This window comes from Armigeres subalbatus, unplaced genomic scaffold (assembly GCF_024139115.2).
Source record: "Armigeres subalbatus isolate Guangzhou_Male unplaced genomic scaffold, GZ_Asu_2 Contig1857, whole genome shotgun sequence".
In the NCBI taxonomy this organism is placed as follows: domain Eukaryota; kingdom Metazoa; phylum Arthropoda; class Insecta; order Diptera; family Culicidae; genus Armigeres; species Armigeres subalbatus.
The window spans coordinates 278,614-294,975 of NW_026942680.1; positions in this window are offsets into that span (position 1 = coordinate 278,614).

Genomic DNA, 16,362 nt, shown 5'->3' on the forward strand with positions numbered 1-16,362 from the left:
ATCTGAAAATATAAATCTGACGTCGTGAAGGACAGAGGACTTTTTCCGTCCTTTAATCGGTAAGGAGAGCCTTCACTCCGCTACCAATGACAACGGCCTACGGCTAGTAAATTTCGCAGCTGCCAGAGGGATGGCCACCAGTAGCACCTACTACTGCACAAAAGCACACTTGGAGACACCCAAATGGTGAAACTTGCAACCAGATAGACCATGTTCCGGTGTATGGGCGCCATTTCTCGGACATTCAGAGGTCCGAACATTGACTCTGAACACTACCTCGTTGTCAGTAAAATTCGATCACGGTTGTCAACTGTATCGAACGAAAGATCACAGCGAACGATGTGTTACAATATCCAGCGATTGTCGGCGGAAGGAGTATCGGCTGAGTACCGCCAGAAGCTCGACGAACGGATAAGTGCAATCAACGTTAGCGACAACATCAACGATCTATGGGAGTCGATCCATGGAGCGGTGATCACAACAGCACGAAAAGTGGTAGGCACTGCACAGAGGCGACCCAGGATGGATTGGTTCCATGAAGAGTGTCAGAGAGTGACAGACGAAAAGAACGTTGCCAGAAGCCGGATGTTGGTGTCGGGTACCCGATCAAATAGAGATCGATACAAGGAAGCAAGAGCAGCAGAAAAACGAACCCACCGCAGGAAGAAAAAATAGTACGAAGAACGATTAGCGAGGCGCAAGAAAAAATGGAGCAGAATGATATGCGGAGGTTTTATGAGACTGTCAATGGCGTGCGAAGAAAGACAGCGCCATCTCCCGCCATGTGCTACGACCAAGAAGGAAATTTGCTGATAGATAAAACCGAAGTGGCTGCCAGGTGGAAGCAACACTTCGAGACTTGAACTTGTTGAATAGTGGAAGTGACGGTGCATCGGTGAACAGAATAAACGAACAGAACACGATGGACAAGCTACACCAGATGAGGCTGAAAAAGCTATTAAAGAGATAAAAAACAATAAGGCTGCGGGGAAGGACCAGCTCCGGCTGAACTTCTCAAACATGGCAGTGAGCAGCTTTAGGAAGTTCTGCACCATATTATGTCGAAAATATGGGAAAACGAGGAATTGCCTGCTAGCTGGTTGGACGGCCTCATTTGCCCTCTCTTTAAGAAAGGGCACAGACTGGAGTGCGCCAATTACCGAGGAATTATCCCTCCTTAATTCGGCGTACAAAATTATGTCGCGTATTCTGTTCAACAGATTGAGACCGCTTCTCTTCGGCGAATACCAAGCAGGTTGTCGTGACGGCCGATCAACGACGGATCAAATGTTGACCCTGAGACAAATCCTCGATAAATTCCGGGAGTACAACTTGCAGACACATCATCTGTTTATTGATTTCAAGGTGGCGTACGATTCAGTGAAACGGAATGAATTATGGCAAATTAAGCTTGAGCATGGTTTTCCGGCGAAACTGATACGGCTGATTCGTATTACGTTGAACGGATCGAAATCAATTGTAAGGGTTGCGGGTGAAATATCGACATCATTTGTTACCTTGGATGGATTAAATCAGGGTGATATACTCTCGAATCTACTGTTCAATATTGCGCCCGATGGAGCGATTAGGAGAGCTGGTTTGCAAAGAGGCGGTACCATTATCACAAGATCGCATATGCTCCTGTGATTTGCGGACGATATCGATATTATCGGGATTGATCGCCGATTGGATGGTGAAAAAATGGAAGTGGTAGAAGAATTTGAGTATCTTAGAACATTAGTGACGTGCGATAATGATGTTACCCACGAGGTAAAAAAGCGTATTGCAACTGTAAAAAGGGCTTATCACGAACTTTGTAACCAGCTGAAGTCCCGTAGTCGGTAAACGAAGACAAAATTCGCGCTGTATACTACTCTGATTCTTCCGGTGGCTTTATACAGCCATGAAACCTGGACGTTAAAGGAGGCTGATCGGAGAGCTTTCGGAGTGTTTGAGCGTAAGGTGCTGCAGACAATACTCGGCGGTAAACAGGAGAACGGTATCTGGTGGCGTCACATGAATCACGAGTTGTACCAGGTGTATGAAGGGCTGGATATTGTTAAGCTTATACAACACGGCAGACTATGGTGGACTGGACACGTTGTTTGTATGCTGGAAGAACGTCAAGCATAGATAAAATTTAGTAGAGAACCCGGAAGAGGCCGCAGGCTTCGATTGGAAACGATTGGCCCAGGATCGAGTCCAGTGGAGAAGGATACTCCATTCGGCGTAGGTTCATCGAAGAGCTGTAGCCCATCAAGTATCAAGTAAGTAAGGTTCACTTCCTCAACATTGTTGTTAGACGCCTTGCAGTGGCATTGTTTATTTGACTATGGTGTTATTTTTTAAAGTAATTAATGATTTGCTGCCTCGATATTTGTGTGATCGAATTGAAAGAGGAAGTGACATTCATAGATATAATACAAGAAACGCAGTTGATGTAAAAACACCTTTCTTTTTGCATGGTGCTTCATAAAATTCATTGTTCTACAAGGGTGTAACCGTATTCATTCGATGCCTACACACTAGAGTTTCCATTTCCCGGCCATTTTCGTTGTCCCGGGATTCGGGATTTTTCGATGTTTCCTTAGAAAACTTATTTTTTTATTTAAAAACGATTTTATTCAATGTTCAGGGGTAAAGTTCATATTTTAGAAAGGCCAGATAATACAGATTTCAAATTGGAACTCAATTCAATTCTAATTTGAATCGATTCTTTCGAAAAAAAAAACGACTTCAAGAAGCAAATAATATTCACGTTTTTCTCGGAAGGTAGAGTACCCTTTTGGAATATATGATCGCCGAGTCCAAGAAGAAGGGTTCGCTGGCGGTTGAAGTCGGCTTGACTGTTTGCATTGTTTTGAATATGCATTGGGTTTAGACAGTTGCTGGGATTGCATTCAATACCCTAGTGACGAAAGATGGAAGATGCGCAGTAGAATCGTACTGGGCCCATAACCTATTGGATATATGGGAGCCCCTTCACAAAGAAAACACAATACTAGAGTATCCTCCAACCCATGGCAGGGTACTAATTGGTACTTTTGCAAAGAGCTGCAGCTCTGCCTAATCTTGAACAAATCACTTCCTAATCTTGATGTTAATAGTTAATTTATCGTTACCGCCGATAAAGTTAATTGTGTTCAACGTAATCGTTTGCTGCGATAAAGATGAATTAACTCAATTATTATCGGAGTTCGATAATTTAACGTAAGTTAACTCGATAATTTATCGATAATGGGGTTAATAGATTACGCTATTAAAGTTGTTATACAATTTTGACAGAAGCCGAGAATTGGACAAATTGATTGTTGATTTTGATCGAAGCGATAAACCAAAAAATTAGGCGGAGCATCGGGCTCGGACCACTTGTACTTGCGCATTTGCTAGAAAGTTTGTTGTGCGAACGTCGATTGGAAGGACATGAATTGGATCAAGAATTGTTTTGGAGGCAAGAAGCTCAGGAAGACTGACTAAATGTTGGGCAGCGCGAGGAGATTAGCACGGCGAATATCAGCTGGTGTACACAACCTCACTGTAGACGGGAGATGGGTAGGAAGCAGGCGCCAAATAGATGTAGCTGATCTTGTACTGTAGATACTTGTCGTTTAATTAATAGAGAGCTGTAGCTGCTGGAAAAAGTATCAGTCAGTAGCCCTCCATTGAGTGGTATAGGGGAATCTAATATTTTTGTGAAGGTGTTCTATTAACTATCTCCTTTTAGTTTGATGTCTGTTCCTCTCTTACTAATTTAATAATAAGATGATTGTACATGCCTGAGCCTTCCAAATAAACGAACTTGGAAAAAATCATGTATGATGGGAGGTATAAAAATATGATATGAGTTTATCACCTAAGTTGGGTTTCGCTTTCAAAACAAATAACTTTTGTATGAAGAAAAGTTACACTGTTTGCGATCCGGAAATGAAACAGTACTTTTTGTCCCGGGAATCCCGGGATTTTCGGGATTTCAAAAATAATATCCCGGGAATCGGGAAATCCCGAATTTTCCTAAATCCCGGGATTTTTTGTCCCGGGATGTCCCGGGATGGAAACTCTACTACACACATCAAACGTGCAGCGACACTAGCACAGGTAAAGAGACAATGTATTTTATTTTTAAACAGCTACTCGACAAATTTTTAGCATTAACTAATTTAAGTTTTGACGAAGTTTTACCCAACGGATACTTTTGTGTGTTTTATTTTTATTTTATTTTTTGTTATTGGGGCATTAACGACTACAACGATCGCCTTGATGATGATGATGGATTTTATACTTTCTTGACGTAATTATTAATTTAACTTTTCTTTGTGTAGTCTACAAGAGTTTGAGCCTCGAATACAAGTATAAATTATTTCAAATTTCATTTTCGTATGCCACATTTTGATCTGTTTGAATGATTAGGAGTGAATGACTTTTGTATGGTTACTACTGAAAGAGTTTTGAATGTTCGATATAGCTATCTAGTAGATTGTTTCGCGGTTAAACTGAAACTTTTGATATCGACGGAGCGGTATCACAAATGTTAGTGCCTTTGTTGACGAGAATCATGAATACTATAGAAAGTTGAAAGTTGACTTGAAACGCGATTCCTGGTGAAACTTTTGAAATCTGTGCGAGAGGTATTAGGTACATGTTTTGCATTTTCATAGACCTGATGCTTTAGCAAGATTGTGGTTTTGGAAAGATCAGTTTTTTAATTGATATTTTTTACTGAACAGTGATGGAAAATATTTTAACAACAGATCGAAGTAGGACGCGAGAGAAATCGGAAGCGAAATTTCATCATGCGTCAGTTTTTACTGTTTTTTGAAGAAAATTCAAGAGAATTCAAATTCCGTTTCAAAAATTATCGGAACTTGACTGCAAGAAGATACTAACGGTTTCGGTGACGAAATGGTGGAATTTTGATGGATGCAGCTTTTCTACTGACCAATCAGCAGAACCAATACTGGTGGCAACATGACGACTACAGCGGGGATAATGACAACGCAGACGACAAGCGCCGCTGTTGACGACGATCATAAACGCGGCTGCCTTACCTCCGAATAGTTATCTCGTAGAAATACCCTCCCTTCGTTGATGCCATTTGTCACTCAGCAATCCGACGTCCGGATGTAACTTGGGTTTTCACATCGCGCACCTTTCATCGCGTGGTAAGTCAATCTTAGTGAGAGGTAAGTACCTTCATGGATTGAGGACAGGTGAGTACAATTTTACTTCGTTTTATTTTAATATCACAAATTGAATTTTTTTTAAGATTTAAATTTGCCATTTTACTTGAACTACAAAACAATGTAAGGAGGCAAAACTAATTACTTAGAGTGTAGCGGCGGAAAAGAGTTATAGCATTTTTTAACAAATTCATGAACATATATTTGCACACACTAATTAGTGCTTCACGGCAAATGCTGGGTAAAGCGTACCATTGGTACTTCGCGTACCTGAAGGAATAAAATAGACCCCATCTCGCGGTCCTTAGCCTCTTACCCAGCAACTCCTATCCCTACCTCCCCGCGGTGCTGGCCGGGATACGAGCAACCTTAGGGAAGATCGGGTAACCAACCCCGGTGGGAACTATGGTCGTATGCTGACAGGGAAGGGGTTTGCTCATCTCCGGAGGTGCAAATCTTATTGAGCGTCTGTTCTCCATGTCAGGATCGGCTCACAACAGCGTCTGTTCTCCATGTTAGGGGCGGCTGATCATCGTCCGAGTGCCAGCGAGGGACTCTAAAGTGAAACTGTGCACCATGGTCCACCGGAAATAAGGAGGAATGGTCCTCCGGAAATTTAGGGGTTTGGTGTCAGGCCCTGCAAGCCAGCCTTTAAAAAATCATAAGCAACGAACAATCAACAAGAGAGTACGGACCGGAACCATCGGCGAAGACCACTGCGACGAAAAGGGACTAGCGATTGGAAACTCGGTTCGTGGAACTGCAAATCTCTCAACTTCATCGGGAGCACACGCATACTCGCCGATGTGCTCAAGGACCGTGGATTCGGCATCGTAGCGCTGCAGGAGGTTTGTTGGAAGGGATCAATGGTGCGAACGTTTAGAGGTAATCATACCATCTACCAGAGCTGCGGCAGCACACACGAGCTGGGAACAGCTTTCATAGTGATGGGCGACATGCAAAGACGCGTGATCGGGTGGTGGCCGATCAACGAGAGAATGTGCAGGTTGAGGATCAAAGGCCGGTTCTTCAACTTCAGCATAATCAACGTCCATAGCCCACACTCCGGAAGCACTGATGATGATAAGGACGCATTCTACGCGCAGCTGGAACGTGAGTACGACAGCTGCCCAAGCCACGACGTCAAAATCATCATAGGAGATTTGAACGCTCAGGTTGGCCAAGAGGAGGAGTTTAGACCGACTATTGGAAAGTTCAGCGCTCACCGGCTGACGAACGAAAACGGCCTACGACTAATTGATTTCGCCGCCTCCAAGAATATGGCCATTCGCAGCACCTACTTCCAACACAGCCTCCCGTATCGGTACACCTGGAGATCGCCACTGCAGACAGAATCACAAATCGACCACGTTCTGATTGATGGACGGCACTTCTCCGACATTATCGACGTCAGGACTTATCGTGGCGCTAACATCGACTCTGACCACTATCTGGTGATGGTTAAACTGCGCCCAAAACTATCCGTCATCAACAATGTTCGGTACCGACGACCGCCGCGGTACGACCTAGAGCGACTGAAGCAACCTGATGTCGCCACTGCATACGCGCAGCATCTCGAGGCAGCGTTGCCGGAAGAGGGTGAGCTCGATGGGGCCCTCTTGAGGACTGCTGGAATACAGTCAAAGCAGCCATTAACGACGCAGCGGAGAACAACGTCGGGTATATGGGTCGAAGTCGACGGAACGATTGGTTCGACGAAGAGTGCAGACAGATTCTGGAGGAGAAGGACGCAGCGCGGGCGGTCGCGCTGCAGCAAGGTACCCGGCAGAACGTGGAACGTTATAGACGGAAGCGGAGACAGCAGACCCGCCTTTTCAGGAGAAGAAACGCCGCCTGGAAGAAGCGGAGTGCGAGGAGATGGAACAGCTGTGCCGTTCTCAAGATACACGCAAGTTCTATCAGAAGCTCAACGCATCCCGCAAAGGCTTCGTGCCGCGAGCCGAAATGTGCCGGGATAAGGATGGGAGCATCTTGACGGACGAACGTGTGGTGATCGAAAGGTGGAAGCAGCACTACGAGGAACATCTGAATGGCGCTGAGAGTACAGGCAATGAAAGTCAAGGCAGCGGAGGAGATGACTACGTCAGTTCAGCGGACGATGGAAGCCAACCAGCCCCCACCTTGAGGGAAGTTAAGGATGCCATTCAACAGCTAAAGACCAATAAAGCAGCTGGTAAGGATGGTATCGGAGCTGAGCTCATCAAGATGGGCCCGGAAAAGCTGGCCACTTGCCTGCACAAGCTGATAGTCAGAATCTGGGAAAACGAACAGCTACCGGAGGAGTGGAAGGAAGGGGTTATATGCCCCATCTACAAGAAAGGTGACAAACTGGAGTGTGAGAACTTTCGAGCGATCACCATCCTTAATGCCGCCTACAAAGTGATATCCCAGATCATCTTCCGTCGTCTGTCACCATTAGTGAACGAGTTCGTGGGAAGTTATCAAGCCGGCTTCGTTGACGGCCGCTCGACAACGGACCAGATCTTTACTGTACGGCAAATCCTTCAAAAATGCCGTGAATACCAGGTCCCAACGCACCATCTGTTCGTTGATTTCAAGGCGGCATACGACAGTATAGACCGCGTAGAGCTATGGAAAATTATGGACGAGAACAGCTTCCTGGAAAGCTTACCAGACTGATCAAAGCAACGGTGGATGGTGTGCAAAACTGTGTGAAGATCTCGGGCGAACACTCCAGTTCGTTCGAATCGCGCCGGGGACTAAGACAAGGTGATGGACTTTCGTGCCTGTTGTTCAACATTGCGCTAGAAGGTGTCATGCGGAGAGCCGGGTGTAACAGCCGGGGAACGATTTTCAACAGATACAGTCAATTTATTTGCTTCGCGGATGACATGGACATTGTCGGCCGAGCATTTGCAAAGGTGGCAGAACTGTACACCCGCCTGAAACGTGAAGCAACAAAAGTTGGACTGATGGTGAATGCGTCAAAGACAAAGTACATGCTTGTGGGCGGAACCGAGCGCGACAGGGCCCGCCTGGGAAGCAGTGTTACGATAGACGGGGATACCTTCGAGGTGGTCGAGGAATTCGTCTACCTCGGATCCTTGCTAACGGCTGACAACAACGTTAGTCGTGAAATACGAAGGCGCATCATCTGTGGAAGTCGGGCCTACTACGGGCTCCAGAAGAAACTGCGGTCGAAAAAGATTCGCCACCGCACCAAATGTGTCATGTACAAGACGTTAATAAGACCGGTAGTCCTCTACGGACATGAAACATGGACAATGCTCGAGGAGGACTTGCAAGCACTCGGAGTATTCGAGAGACGGGTGCTTAGGACCATCTTTGGCGGTGTGCAAGAAGACGGTGTGTGGCGGCGAAGAATGAACCATGAGCTCGCCCAGATCTACGGCGAACTCAGTATCCAGAAGGTAGCTAAAGCTCGAAGGGTACGATGGGCAGGGCATGTTGCAAGAATGCCGGACAGTAACCCTGCAAAGATGGTGTCGCTTTCGATCCGGCAGGTACGAGACGACGTGGAGCGCAGCGAGCGAGATGGGCAGACCAGGTACAAAACGACTTTGCAAGCGTGGGGGTATACGAGGATGGAGAGATGCGGCCTCGAACCGTGTATTGTGGCGTCAAATTGTTGATTCAGTGTTATCTGTATAGATGTAGACTAAATAAATGAATGAATGAATTAGTGCTTCAGAAGATTTTATGTTTTCGATCTACATAATCATAACATTTATTATTATTCGTTTTCCAAATTGTTATGTAATTTAGGTCAATAATAATCTTTGCATTCATTATTATGACTAGAACACGTTAAACATGTGTTTTTAGTTGATTTTTGTTCCACTTTGATTCGTAGTGAGACAACGTGGTGGTGGCTGGCCCAATTATTACTTCCGATCTTTACTATACTTAGTATAGTAATAGTCAAGCATTCGTTTTACATATTACTAATATGGGGGGTAAGCGTGGTCAATTGTTATAGAATTTAAAAAGAAAACGAATGCTAAGACCAAGTGCCACCGGTTGACTCCAAGCGGGCCAGTGTAATGTGGGGTAGTTAGGGTTTAACAAAATTAACTAATAATATAACTTATTTTACCACGCACAATTTTAGGATTGTTTCTACGCATCATATTATTAGAAGGTTTGTTTTCAGTATTACTTAGCGCAAGAGAGGGTTTAAACTCTGCGTGACATTGCATTTATTCCCCGATTCAGTGAGTAATGGTAGTTTCGGGGCGGTAAGGATATCATTTTGATTACCAAAGTTGATTTGAATTATTTTCCACTGATGATGCTAAACTGATAAGCGGAAACAACATCTGTCTCCCTCTATTTTAGTCACGATCTTTCGGTGTCATAAGTGATCAGCACTCATAATATTACTTAATGTGGAGGGCACGCATGGAACATATTTTTGACGCGTGTCAGCCGGCTGACTCGGGATCGATAAGGAGTTTTTTTGGTTTGGTGTGGTTGTTTTGGTTCAGTTTGATTAGTTATATACTTAGGCAGCAAATGATAGGGAGCTTGTTTTTCAGCATAACGCGACGCAGGAGATATATTATTTTGTTTAGTTGTATGATTCAAATCTTCATTGTTTTATTCATTAAATAAATATGAGCAATGTAGCAATGTTATGTACACTTGAGATTCGAAACGGGTAGAACTGGGATTAAAAATCATATATTCTAATAGTAGTGAAAGAAGTCGGTTCAAAATACCTACCTTTATACAATGCATATATTCTCCATTTAATATCGTAAAAACGGTCTAAAGAACAATCACTAATTCTTTGGGGCCAATGATGGAGGCCCCCTCATTATTTTTTGTTACAGACGATCGGCTTTTGAAGAACAGCAACATCCAACATGAAGTTACAGTTGACAGAGTGGCATGGAGTTGAATTCATGGATCTAAGAGATAATCGTTATTCGTCTACGTGGAGTTACTATACTAATCATCCCTAGCAGCACACATGTTCCACATAGGTTATTGCAACTCATATGTGACCAGATTTAGTCACAATCAAGTTGCTGCAACCATTTCTGTTTGACTTGTGCTGCTCGGGATAAAATCATTGTCTCGTTTCAGCAATCGTAAATCTTCTCAACTACATTTCCTTTCCTATCAACATCAACTCTCTTTTCTTTTAATGTATCCGATACTTGTGGGACTGGTTGAACCCAGCGCCTGCTTGTGGTTGGAAGCCGGTGTACTATACGGTCTAGCGCATGATAACGGTGAAGGCTTGGTAGGTCTTCACCTAACTTAAGTGTAGATGGGCGAACGCTGTTGGCCAGGGTGAAGGCTGATAAATTACAATTACAATTACAATTACTTTGATTCGTAGTGAGACAACGTTTATATACATTTGATCATCAAAAAAAATCTTGTCACCTTCACCTTCAAAGTTAACAGTTTCCTTGGATAAGAACTGTGATAGAATGTGCGTTAGCTCGAAAACTGTATCTAGTATTGCCAACAAAAAATTCTGTCGAGCCTGTTAGACTATACATTTTTCGATACAGTCAAACCTCCATGAGTCGATATCGAAGGGACCATCGACTCATGGAAATATCAAGATGAGGAATAGCAAATCTTTGGAAAGCTGTTTGAAGGGACCATACGGTAACCCAGAAAATATGTTTTAATATGGCGTAATTTGCTTCCATGAGTCGATATCGAGTCATAGAACATCGACTCATGGAGGTTTAACTGTATGACAAAATTGACAAATTTATTTAGTTAATTTAATTTTGTTTCTGAAGCTTTTCCACATCCTGATCCATTGTACTCTGTAATATCAAGTGATATTCTATCTTAAACCAACAATTTCCTACCAGAAGAACATATATTCCAAATATATAGTAAAAAGCACGCCAATGTTTTTCTACCGGTGATCAAAAATTATAATTTTTCAAAAAGTAATAATTCAAAATATGCTTATTATTTTCTCACTAACATATTTACAGAACATTATTATTATTTTCTTAGACTAAGGCCGGAGTGGAGTATAGAACATATTTCTTATACTTGTTAGGGGCCGTACACATATTACGTAAGCAGTTATGGGGGGAGGGGGGGTCAATCGTTTTCGTATGCACCATATAAATAAAAAATCTATTGTATGAAAAAAAACTTACAGTGACCGGCATAATAAAAAGCCCACTCGCCGTTTTTCATACAAAATGGTCAACTTTGGAGATCTAGATCTCGATTGCGTGTGAACCAATTTTGCTGAAAATTTGACCAGAGCTCATATATAGCCTGAATTGTGCCACACCTGAGTTTTGACCATATTGATTTATAGGGTAAGGGATTATTGCGGTAATACCAAAATAGTTTTTTTGGCAAAAATTTATTTTTCAAATATCTTGAATTCTGTAGGTTGTAAACTGATGACTTATTCAGCAAAAACGCGTATTTTGGCAATACAAAAAAGTTTGTGGAATATACTTGTACACTAAAAGTTATAGTTTTCAAGATATTATAAAATCAAGTTTTTGTCAAAAAAATCGTTTTGGTATTACCGCAATAATTGTTTACCCTATGAATCAATATGGTCAAAACTTAGGTGTGGTGGAGTTCGGGTTGTATCTGAGCTCTGGTCAAGTTTTCAGCAAAATTGATTAACACTCAATCGAGATCTAGATCTCCAAAGTTGACGATTTTGTATGATGGACGGCGGGTGGGCTTTTTATTGTGCAGGTCACTGTACATGGGGGGAGGAAGGGTTGAAAAACCCAGAAAAAATGCTTACGTAACAAGTGTACGATCCCTTACAAACTAACGATACCTAGCATGATATTATTTCAGTGAACAATTTGTATATAAAATGTATCTATCTATTCATTTATGTGAATGTAGTTCTGTATTTAGCTTCAGAATTGAACATTTACTAAAATTAAATTTACTTCATTCCTATAGAATCATCAAGTTTTCAGATTATTTTCCTTTTAACAAAATTATTATATTTTCAGCAATATTACGATGTATGAGGAATTCATCGTTATTTTATATTATATCATGGCACAACCTTCATATAAATCAAATAATAGGTCCTTAGCGGTTAAAATCTCCTATTTGTTTCCAAATAGAGATCATCCTGCATCAAAAACGCCACTTTGTAGATGATAATTATAATATAATATAAATAAGTTATTCTTTATTCAATAATCAGAAGTACGGATATTATTTAAAAATATATATATAACAATACACGCATGAGAAGTCCCATAGCAGCAAGCAAGACTCAAGCCATGATGGTGGATAACTACATTCATATATACATACATAAAAATGCTTCTTTTCATGCATTTATTTAATTTTAGTTATAAAACGACTCTACGACACTACCCATAATTCCATTACCCATAATGCAATTACCCCGAAGGCCACTACCCCGAACTCCACAACCCCGAATGAGTCACTACCCCGAGTGCCATTACCCCTAATGGGACACTACCCCGGATGAGTCAATACCCCGAATCAGTCATTATTTCAAGTTTATACTTCATTTCAATGAAAAAAATGTTACTCAATAAAAGTTTATTAATAATTCATATGAATGAACAATAATTGGAACTGAAACTATTTCAATGCAGTATGGAACTAAGTATTCTTACTCCGTAAGATCCCGTTTGCACGTTTTCATGCACAATGCAGAGAGTTGGAGGCAATTGCGGTCCACGTCAAGGGCAACAAGGTAGAAGTTGTTCCTTGGTCGCTGTATCCGGATTCTGGATAAAGCGTGGTCTAAAACTCAAAATCGACGAGGGGGTGAATGGGTGAGTAAGAGTGAGTGAGTGATTAAGTGAGTGAGTAAGAGTGAGTGTGTGAGTGAGCGAGTAAGAGTTAGTGAGCGAGCGAGTAAGAGTAAACGAGTAAGAGTGAGTGAGTAAGAGTGAGCGAGAAAGAGAGAGCGAATGATTCAGAGTAAATGAATGGGTAAAAGTGGATGAGTGAGTAAGAGTGTGTGAATCTATGAGAGTGGGTGAATGAGTAATAATTAGTGAGACAGAGGAAGTGAGTGAGTAAGGGGGTTTATGTATGAGAGTGAGAGAAAGGGAGATCTTGTTTGTCTTCGGGAAGTTGCGTTGACTTGAAGAAGGCATCATCTCGTTTCGCCTTCTATCGAGCAGACGTTACTTTTAAAAAGGCAATATTTCCTCTGTGTACCTGATCGAGGTATAAGCACGTTCATTAAAAGCAGGTATTATCTCCTCTGTCTGCCTTATACCGAGCAAACCCGTCCATTTAAAGAAGGCATCATCTCCTCATTCTGCCTTATACCGGGCACATGCGTTCATTTAAACAAAGCATAATATCCTCTGTGTGCCTTATACCGGGCAAACCCAACCATTTAAAGAAGGCATCATCTCCTCTGTCTGCCTTATACCGGGCAAACGCGTCCATTTAAAGAAAACATCATCTCCTCTATCTGTCTTATACCGGGAAAACGCGGCCATTTAAACAAGGCATAATTTCCTCTGTCTGCCTTATACCGGGCAAGCGCTTCAATTTAAAGAAGGCATCATCTCCTCTGTCTGCCTTATACAGGACCAAAAGATTTAATTAAAAAAAGGCATAATTTCCTCCGTGTGCCTTATACCGGGCAAACCCGTCCATTTAAAGAAGGCATCATCTCCTCTGTCTGCTTTATACCGGGCAAACGCGTCCATTTAAAGAAGGCATCATCTCCTCTGTCTGTCTTATACCGGACCAAACGCGTTCATTTAAACAAGGCATAATTTCCTCCGTGTGGCTTATACCGGGCAAACCCGTCCATTTAAAGAAGGCATCATCTCCTCTGTCCGCCTCATACCGGGCAAACGCTTCCATTTAAAGAAGGCATCATCTCCTCTGTGTGCCTTATACCGGGAAAACGCGTTCTGTTGGAAAAAAGGATCTCTTACTCCATTTCGTAGAATAGTACTTTTCCAGGTCATAATGACAGGAATGATAGTTAAAGCCAATTAGAAGAAAAATCCAAACTGTTGGCTAAACTGGTTGGTTAAAAACTGGCGATTCATCGATATCTGTTGGAGTTAAACATAATACAGTAGCCGTTCGATAACTGCAGAATGTTTGCTTTTCAGTTAACGAATGCCGTTCGATAACTACAACGCATTCTAGACGTCAAAAGGTCGTCAATCGACGTCAGATGCAATAAAAGTGCATCTAAATATGCAGCGCAATGCAGCTGTCATTGAGTTTGATACCAGTTTGAAGTTTAACGGTCCGATAACTGCAAAACTGTTGCAACTATCGAATTGCAGTTAAAAAGCATTGCAGATAAATGACTTTCAGTTAACGAACGTCTACTGTAATAGAATACTATAGATTCTAAATGTTTTCGGGATAATTGCCTTTCGGGGTAATGGATTTCGGGGTAGTGTCCCATTCGGGGTAATGACTTTCGGGGTACTGTGCCATTCGGAGTAGTGGCCTTCGGGGTAACGGCATTCGGGGTACTGGGGTGGAGCCTTATAAAACATATGCTATATTATATCCTGTAAACATATGTATAATTATTTTTTCAATTGATTAACGACTGTTTATGCCCTCAGGGATATTTTTTCCAATTCAGGCCCGAAGTCCAGTGATAGCGGTGCTCTTCAGTCAAAACACCAACGTATTATGAAAAGATATTTTAGTTACTAGATAAAGATTGTCGCTTCGGTTCCCTTTGTCCTGCTGTCCGAAACATGTGTGGTACATACCTGTCAAATCGTATGGATTTTCCTTCTTTGACATTTAGCTCCCCTATCCTCGCCAGCAAAAGATGTTTCGGACAGCGACGACAGCGACAATCTTTATCTAGTAACTAAAATATCTTTTGTATTATGTTATGCTAACAAGAAGTAGTTATTTATAACCAAAATAACGATGAAATTGATGTTTCAGAGTAAATTATTGCAGCACAGTAGCATTTCCACAAACATTGCCAAGATTTCCCTTAATTTTCCTTAAAACATTACCTATTGTTTTAATATCCCTTACAATATTACTGATTTTACTGTAAGTATATGAGATGGGGTTGGGAGGGTGCATCAGGGCATCAATGAAGTTACAACTGGACAATGAAGTGGTAGCCAATCGGAGTCATGGAAGGAAAGTAGTAGTCTTTCGCGTCTATTACTTTTATCTCCAACAGTTGTTAACCAGTTGACGCGCCCTTCTTCAAACAAACCATCCCGTGGAAAGCTTGACAAGTATTGCAAATTTCATTATTCTTTTTGTTGGATCATTCTGCTGGAAGGAGATTCTCATTTTCCCGTGGGTTTCATGTAAGTGTCTCTGCTTACAGGTCCACCACCCCCATTTTTGGCCCTTCATACAGCAGTCTGTTGAATTCAGAATGATATTGAAATTTGACCTTACTGTTAAGTGGAACCGCATGCAGAGCAAGACTCAAGCCAGGATGGTGGCTAACTACATACATACATACATACATACATCAGTGATGGAAAATATTTTAATTTATATCTGTGATAAGAAATCGGGCCGATTTTCTTTTTGGAAATCCAATTAAATGCATATCAATTAATTATCTTAAAGATAACTCGTCTAGCTCGTCTAGCTCAAACCCTTGTAGGGGTATTCCTTCTTCGTTCTTCCTTCTTCTTCCGGTCTCATTGCTTCTTTTTCTTTTCACTTCTCACTTTCCACTAAAGTCATCTTTTTCTCACACTCAATACACTCAAAGAAATTTGATTTCCCGTGTGCATTAGGAGTACATTTCAGTAACATCGAAATAAGAGTTATTGAAAATATGTAAACTCCAGTGAAAACACTCCAGTGTATTATTTTACAGTGCGCGCGCTCTTGTGGCTATGGCGTGTAGTTTTTTGACAGTTTGACATGACATTTACAAAATTCAAATATCTTTCTATTAGTTGCATTTTTGCATTTTTTGACAGTTTGTCATGACATTTAGCAAATTCAAATATCCTTCTATTAGTTGCTCTTACTTAGTTAAGATTATAAAATCGTTTAGATGGATTAAAATCAAAGAGCCGATTTTTTTGCACAGAGTGTAGGACAACTCTGGCCCAATGTTCATCAAAGCTAAAAAGATCACCCATAGACAAATTGTTTTTTTCCAATTGCTGCAGCAAATTCAATTAGCCTTTCTGAGAACGAAATTAAGACACGAACGACGGCAATAACATTTTCGTAT